The following is a 7,187-nucleotide window of genomic DNA, read 5'->3' on the forward strand; positions in this document are numbered from 1 at the left end:
TCCTTTCACCTCATAGGACTCAAGGAAAGAAGAACAATCCTGTCTGCAGTTCATGTCTAAGAAGGTCAGAGCAGTGATTCTTCAGGCAGAGCCTAAAGCACCGATCAAGCTGTGTCATAAAACCCTGATAAAGGCAGTAAACAAATGTTAACTCAGAGCAGGTGCTGCCCCATACATGTTAGAGGGTGTTCAGTAGACCGAGTGTGAAGAATTACTTACATTATTTATTGCGCTACCTGCCACACATGGACATTCCTGAGCAGCAGGTTTGAATTGGACTCCAAGCAAACATTGATCTTTTTGCACATTTACAGATAAGAACATCACCCATCAGCTGCAACTACAGCAGCTGCTTTATTTGAGGCACTTAGCTGCTGCCTAGTCTTTGTTTGGGTGCATGCTATTAGCACTCAGAGGTGCCTAGTAAATGGAATTCAGGTCGGGGTTAAAAATAAAACAGTAACCAACTTTTAAAATGGATTCTACTGGCATTAACAGTTAGACTAGTAGCCATTGAATCTTTCTCCACCTTCCTTGATGGGTCCTTGGCTGGTCCCCTACAATTCCTTTTAAACATCTATCATTGTACTAGAATATTAAGTCATTATTTCTGGAGATTAAGATCTAAAGAGAAGCGTCATCTCCTGGCCAGATTAGTGATCAGTGAAAGGGTGGAGGCAGAGTAAAAAAAATAGGCACTTCGATGAGAAGGCCAGTGGCTGGAAGTTTTAGGGGATTTTGCTGCCATTCGGCTGGTGTTTGACTGGGAAGAGCCATTTTGAATGGCTGCTACCGTATTATGACCATTTGGAGCAGTCCTTTGGTCAGTGCTTCATGTACTATTAAACATACACTGAAGAATACAGACGTCTATATGTGGGAAACTGGATCGCTATTACTGTACATCAGGAAGCACTCTGACTTCCCAGTTTTAGGGTAAATGGAACCCCCCATATAGCTCAGGACGGCTTTGTCCCTGACAGGTCCACGCCTTGAATTATATCATACCTGTTCATCTGAGATTGATGTTGAAGGTGCATTAAAGGAAAAAGTCCATTCATATTCAGAATTCAAACTTCTGAAAGTACTTTAAATATGAAATTATGACACACTGTTTAATAAATTATAATTTTTTTTTGAAATTCAGAGTAATTTTCATTTGAATGAGCTTTACTGGAGGCATCCATGTTTGTCAAAGAACACTACTGCCACCTACTGGTTTGTGACGTCACGGTGCAGTATCGGCTGTTGATCAAGTCCCAGTGCTGTATCTGGTGTTTGTCACAACGCGCTATTATCCAAGTCATCTTGAAAACATTCTTCTTCCAAATGTTGGCTACATATTACGGGTTTTTTCTCTGGCCAGAAGTTCGATGGCAAATCCTCCCTCTTCAAGTTGGCGATCCAACGGCCAACCCGTCCGTGGAGGATCAGGAATCAGAAAGGTGGAATAACTCTTTTTTTTTTTCCACTTTTACCCGATGTATTCCAGCATCCAGCTGCCATGCACGTGGGCATTGTCAGTTTCACTATAGCTCTGGTGAATTTCAATGGTGAAGTCCTCTGGAAATCTTCAATAATTGTTGTTGATTGCAGATGTGTCTAGTAGTTCCCATTGATTTAGCTTGTAAAGCGGGGAGAATGGCGCTAGGCTTACCGCACCGTGACGTCACTGCTGGAAGATGGCAGGAGGGAGGGGCTACTATATTTGGGCGAAAATGGCCGCTCCTGGACTCAGTAATTGCGACAAAAATTGTTGTTTTTATTTTTTTAGTGATTAATGCTAAATTCTTTAATTTACCGCAAACGTATTAGTTTTAGGTATAAATAACGATCTGTTGGTCATTCCTTGCTGACCGGACATTTCGTTTAAGAAAGATTTCACCAATGAGCGTTCTGTTCAGCCCTTTCTGTACACCAAATTATAAATACATTTAGATACAAATTTCTATCAAGTCAAAAACATGACACAAAAGGTAATTTGGTTCTATTAACAGGTCTTCAGGTTTATCTATGCTGGTTCTGCTCCTCCAAGATTATCTTTTGTTCTTTGGCCACGCCTCGGATGACCAACCCTCCACTCAACCTGTTGATTCTGCCGATTTTCATTCTGATCTATTGCTTACTCCTGGAGCAAATGACCTCTAGCTGATTTGAGGGTCTCCAAAACAGACAGAAAAGAAAAGGTAACTCAGGTTCCGAATGTGTTCCAGAATGTTCCTTGAACATTATCAGAGAAGCTCCCCTTGTACCTGTCCACGTTAACGCTTTCTGCTGTCTGTAATGGAGATCAACCAGCCTGCAGCATGTGTGCAGCCTTAGAGTTGTTCAGTCTGTAAAACTAAAGTTGATGCAGCCCTCTTGGCGCCCCATGAACTGATTGATATGTGATCGCCTCTGTTTACAGACACTTAACTATCTATCTCTCTGAACTGAGGCGACTCCAATAATCACAACCCCTTTGTCTTTCTCTAGGGGAGATGCTGCCCTTTCATACTGACTCCACCACAAGCTGGTTGGCATTAGCAGAGAAGATTTGTCAATTTATCCATGAGTACTACTCACATGCTCTGTTATTCAACACAAAAGTGCATTGTCCTTACAGATTTGGTACTATTTGTGGGAAAAAATAAAAGAAAAAAATCCATCAATCTGCAAATGAACAACATTGTTTCTGTTGCCATCACAAAAATCCTGACATGTTAAAATATGAATTGGTAGAGCTTCATGTTGTAGCACTCTAAGCAGTGATGCCATGGGGGTTGTTTTGCTCTGTAGCTTCCAGTTCAATACACTGGTAAAACCAGCGATACCTCACAACCTTAAAATACTTAAGAAATGTGCATGCTGGGGTCAGGGTTTGTTTGTGGATTGTGGATCCAAAAGCAGAGGCAGGCAGGCAGAGGTGAATTTTAGGTTGATTTAATGAAGAGAACTGAAAAACAAAATCCAAAACCACAGGCAACAGAAATCCAAAAACCAAATGAAAACAAAGTCCAAAAACAAACGAGAAACCAGAAGCCAAAACTTTATCAAAAACCTAGGGCTTTTAAAGGAGACAGAGACAAAGGGAGGGCTAATGAGAAGATTGGGAACAGGTGAGGACAGAGCAAAAACAGGAGCTTGGGAGAAAGAAGAACACAAGAGGGCAGCAGAGGGCAACAAATGAAAAAACCTGGAAGACTGGAAATAGAAAACACAATAAAAATACAGTAACTGAGAAAAAAACAAAGAACTCAATAAACTAAGAATGAAACCATAAAAACAAGGAAACTAGGAGAAAAGCAAAACTGGATACTCAAAAGAAAAACATAACAGGAACAGAAACGTAACAGCTGGCAGACGAAACTGAAAGGACACTTAAGCATCTGAATACCATTGCTTGTGCTTTTGAGTCCATTTGGTGTGTGACTAATGCCATATTAAGGAGAGAGGCAGCTGCGGAGTCTGTGTCCTGACTATGATGATCCACCCTTATTGCGTCACATTTATTTCAAAACCTGTGCGAGCAAAACGAACATCCTTGCATGCATATTAAACTACTTCTGCGCATGGTTTACCTACCACCACCACACAACAAAATCACACATGTGCGAGGAACTGCCACTTTGAGAGGAGAAAATCGCTCTCAGCGAGCACCAGTTTCTCCCAGGCACGCCCAAGGACGGCTGCGCTCTCAAAAGCGACTATGCCCTCAGATTGATTCTCTCCCCGCGCGAAGGAAAATGTGTTTTGACAGATTGGGTGGAGACAAACCTCTTCCGTAAGTCTCCTCCTGATTGGGCCTTGCAGAAACGATCACAAGGGAAGTAGTGTCATACGCCCAACCCTAGGGCGAACTATAGATCCTTTATCCTGTATACATATATATAGATTTTCTGCACCATCAACACCAAGTCAAATTCCTTGTAAGTGCAAACCTACTTGGCAATAAACTTGATTCTCTTTGTGATTTTATAGGCTTTAGAAGACTGTCCGATGGACCGCTAGCATTCCAAACTCATAAGTCTTCTGCTTTACATAATCTTTGCATATCGCTGGTTTTACCAATGTATTCAACTGGAAGCTACAGAGCAAGCCAATCCCGTGACGTCACTACAGAGAGTACTGCAACATGGCGGCGCCCATGCCAAAAATTTATAAAACAATGCAAGGTTTTCTCTTATTTTATATTTTTTATGTTTGTAATATAACTATTGATAACAGTAAAAGATAATCTTGTAATTAAGTAAGTTTTGTTCATAGTTCCATTTCCACTTTAAGATCTAAGTGGACTTGGTGATAGACCAAGGAGAATACCATTGTTAACAGATCATAAAATTATCCAGACTGGAATTAACCAAACTAAATGTTAACAAGCCACAGATCTTCTGGGAGAATTTCCTATTAAGGACACAAAATATGCCCGGACACATTAGCTCTTTCTTCACAGACGGAAAAAATAAAGCATATTCATAAAAGAAAACTATCCCTATTGTGAGGCATGGAGGAGGCTCTGTTATGATCTGGGGCTGCTTTGCTTCATCTGACACAGGGTGTCTGAATCTCTGCAGGTTCCAATGAAATCTCCAGACGATGAAGGGATTCTAAAGAGAAATGTGCCGCAGTGTCAGGAAGCTTGGTCCCAGTCGCAGGTCACGGTTCTTCAACAGGATAATGAGCCAAAAGTGACGTGAATGGCTGAGAAGAAAACAATCAATTTCACCTGCTGTTGTGCAAATCGGAAAGACAACAAGTGGAAATTACTGAAAATTAGCAGCACGCACTCAATAAAGGAGTGGTTCTGTAGGTGGGGACCACAGAACAATTGTCAGTACCTAAGCTTTCTGGCTGATCTTTTGGACAATCTTGAATATTATAGGTACTTTCACCTCCATGGAAGCATGAGGTGGATTCTACAACCCACCTAAGTGGCTCAGATAGCTCAGATCACACTGAATACATGTGACAGAGATGATAGAGTCTGATACACTGTGGAAAAGGATCTATGTGTATATATACAGTTGCTGTCACTGTGCAGATTAGTGGCTAGAATAGCCACGTTGTCTCAACTTTGAGCAGAAATGATTGTGAATGAATGTGTTGTATTGAGGTGTGTTGTAGTGTAGGTTTGTGGGGTTGGGGGCTTAATGACAGCTCTACATAAGCCTGTCATGTCTCCTTGTTTTCCAGGACAGGGAGGGGCTGCAGTTAAGAGCGCAGATTTCTCAGACATGCATGAGTCAAATGAAACACAACTCTAGGCATAACTTTGGTGAAGTAATAGCAATTTAACATGATTCAAAGCACAAAAAATGTAATTTTGCATAATATTAGGCCCTCTAAACCACACACCACCGTAGGAACGGCCAAGTAAGGCAGTGGTAGCGTTATCTGGAGGTTTTTTTTTACTGTCTGTGCTTGTGATGTACTGTTGGAAATTGGGTGGGATAAAGATGTAGAAGGATTTTAACTTTAACTCTTAGCTTGCTTAACAGCAAGATGGTTTCTTGGACTTAGACAACTTGTTAGAGGGTGATTCCAGATATACATTAGCAGGACGACAATTGGTCAAGCCTTAAAGATAACTGTGGAGTTATTCAATATAAATGTAAATGTATGTATGCTATGTCTCTCATTCTATTAGCCTATGGCTATTTTTTTCCACTGGAAATTCAAACCGATCATGTTTGTTGTCATAGGACTTAAATCAAATGAGGCATATGTTTTAGTGGTGAAAAGGCTCGTTCAGCCTCTCCAACTACAGTGGGTTCCAGACAAGAACATGCCGTGTCTGAGCCTCTTTTAAACTGGAATAATCATCTTTTGCTCGGAGCACAATGGCAAATCGCCATGCAAACTATAAGGCTTTAAAACGATGCACAGTTTTGCCCCCCATCCCTCTACTCATCCCCCATCTGAATCCCCTTTTTTCTTCTCTTGCACCTTGCACATTTTTTGTCAGCCAACACTGCCTGCAGTCTGTTGAACTTTGACCCTGGCCAATCAGAAGCAGTGAGGAACCTCTTAAAAGCTCTTGACCTCTCAGGGCAAACAAGAGTGGTTTGTTTTGGTGCTGTGTGTTTTTGCTGACCCTTGACTGACCTGGTATTAGCTGCCAGCCTCCTGAATAAATCTCCTAGTTACATAATAAGCCTCTTTTAAACTTTGTTGGCAAGTTTTCGACATTGCACTTACTAATATGGCAATATATATTCAGAAGAGCAGTTTATAAATCAATAAATCGTCATATAGGCAAGGTGGGTTATGTCCATATAGGACATTTTTGTAATGAAAATCTGCCGATTCAAAGTGCTCTGTAGGATGAAGATCATTAGAAATAACCTCTGAAAAACTTATATTGTAGTAGAATAAGAGAGGCTGGTAAAGAAAGACTGTACGAGAAACCTAAATATAACACCCTAGAACAACTCTAAACAATAGGTTTATACCCAAGATTTAATAAAACTCAAGGTTTCAGCATTTCTAAAGTTTGTTTTTCTCAGGGCTTGTTGCAAATAAGTACAGCATAATGTTAATTTAGACTGCAAGCGTTGGAAGCAGCAAAAAAGCTTCTGCTGCTTCAATTTTGATGCCTGTTCACATTAAGGTCAGACGCATGTCAAGAGCATCTTTGATGCTCCTGAAACGCGTCCAGTAAAGTGAGTCCAGATGCGTCTGCTGCTCCTGTGTTCGATGCCAGAGAGCAGCTTTGCTATATTAGCTGTGATCAGCAGGTAGAAAGTAGTTAGAATCTATGTTGAAGTGAGAAAGTCCTCCTGAAAACATGGTCTGTGCAGTCGGTTCATCCAGATTACCATCCTGCCTTCAAAGATTATTTCTCTGTGGGAGCCGCTCAGACCCCCACATACCGGCGCTGCGCTGTCACTGGGAATCCCCAGCAGCAGCTGCCTCAGGCCCGGGAGCCTCTTGGGGGTTTTCCCCTACTGTTTGCGGCAGCTGGAAGAAGATGTTAGTCGTTTTTCATGTACGTAATCCAAACTGCATCCAGATTTATTTTTGATTCTGTTCATGGTGGAGAATCCTGCTTCACAGCAGCAGGTTGAGCCAAACATCCTCTAAATGTGCAGGGTCATCTTTGAGCACGCCATTTCACTTTTCTTTCACCAGTTCACCGCAGTTCTTCCAGCAGTCCTCACTTTCTCTGCTCTCCTTTTCCTCATCGTCTTCTCCTTCTTTCCCATCGC

The sequence above is a fragment of the Cyprinodon variegatus genome, unplaced genomic scaffold (genome assembly GCF_000732505.1).
Source record: "Cyprinodon variegatus isolate N-32 unplaced genomic scaffold, C_variegatus-1.0 Scaffold584, whole genome shotgun sequence".
NCBI classification, from domain to species: Eukaryota; Metazoa; Chordata; class Actinopteri; order Cyprinodontiformes; family Cyprinodontidae; genus Cyprinodon; species Cyprinodon variegatus.